Here is a 1477-nt window from a genome sequence, read left to right on the forward strand (position 1 = left end):
AGATTCTCTCATTTCCTGCTTTAAATATTCTCAAAATAATCTCTGATGATCCTATGGATTTTGTAGTTTCTATTATGATGTCCCCCTTTGCATTTCTGATTAGGTTTATTAGGATTCTTTCTCTTTTCTTCTTTGTGAGTCTTGCTAGTAGTTTACTGATCTTATTTATTTTCTCAAAGAACCATGTCTTGCTTTTGTTGGTCTTCTGAATTGTATTTTGGGATTATGTCTCATTGATTTCTTCTCCAGGTTTTATTATTTCTTTCCTCCTGGCTAGTTTGGACTCCTTTTCTTGGTCATTTTCCAAAATCTTGAGCTGTAAGTTATTTTTGTAGGCCCTTTCTTTCTTCCAGTTGAATTCTGGCGGAGCTATAAACTTTCCTCTTAGAACTGCTTTTGCTCTGTCCCACAAGTTCTGGTAGTTCCTCGTTGTCATTTTTTCTGGAATCTTTTTATTTCCTCTTTGATTTCTTCTCTACACCAATGGTTGTTTATTACTTCCCTCAAATAAAATATTTTCTTGCCGAGTTTTTGTCTGTTTGATCTATTGAGAAGTGAGAAAGTACTGTTGAAATCTCCATCTAGCATTGTGTTGCTATCAATGTTTTTCTTTAAGTCTATTAGAAGTTGTTTCTTACGTATTTTGCTGATCTGTCATTAGGAGCATATACATTGAGGAGGGTGAGTTCTTTCTGATGTACAGATTCCATGATCATTAAGAAATGACCTTCACTGTCTCTTATAACCTTTAGCCTGAAGTCCATGTGGTCTGATACTAGTATTGCCACTGCAGCTTTTTGGAGGTGTTCTTTTCTTGAAGAATCATTTTCTAGCCTTTGACTTTGAGCCCATGGTTGCTTTGATTATTCAGATGTGTTTCTTCCAGGCAGCAGAATGTTGGGTTCAGTTTTCTATTTCATCCTGCCATCCTGTGCCTCTGAATTGGTGCATTTAGTCCATTGACATTGAGAGAGATCATTGTGATGGGGATTTTTGCTATCTTTATTTCGAAATTTGGAGTACTTGTGGGGCTTGTCTTAGCTTAAAGTAGCCCTGTTAATTCTTAATGCAACAAAAATATGGAACACTTTACAAGTTGGCCTGTCATCTCTGTGTAAGGATCATGCTAATCTCTATATCATTTCAATTTTAGTATATGTGTTGCCAAACTGAGTATAAGAGCTGATTTTTTCCCCTATTTTTCTCTTCTGATTTCTTTGAGTTTTGTCCTTACTCACTCCTATGGCAGACAGTGATTCCCAATCTAGGAAGGTATTTCAAAGCATCTTGAAGTGATAAATTTAGAACATTAATGTCCCAGAAGGAAAAGTATGGTTTTTACCATATTATCTTTTACCATACCCAGGGCATCAGTTTTGCAAAATAATCCTTTTGGAAGATGGAGAATCAGTGTTGTTTAATGCTCTTCCCTGAAATCTTCATTAAGAAAATTAAACTGGAGCCTTTTGCTATTCTC

The 1477-nt window shown here is 35.7% G+C and overlaps 1 pseudogene; it reads right to left on the reverse strand.

Moving 5' to 3' along the window:
• Nucleotides 1-1073: 1073 nt before the first annotated feature.
• LOC130033772 (uncharacterized) lies at nt 1074-1170 on the reverse strand (annotated as a pseudogene).
• Between the last annotated feature and the right edge of the window lie 307 nt (nt 1171-1477).

This window comes from Sorex fumeus, unplaced genomic scaffold (genome assembly GCF_029834395.1).
Source record: "Sorex fumeus unplaced genomic scaffold, SorFum_2.1 ptg000054l, whole genome shotgun sequence".
Lineage (NCBI taxonomy): Eukaryota > Metazoa > Chordata > Mammalia > Eulipotyphla > Soricidae > Sorex > Sorex fumeus.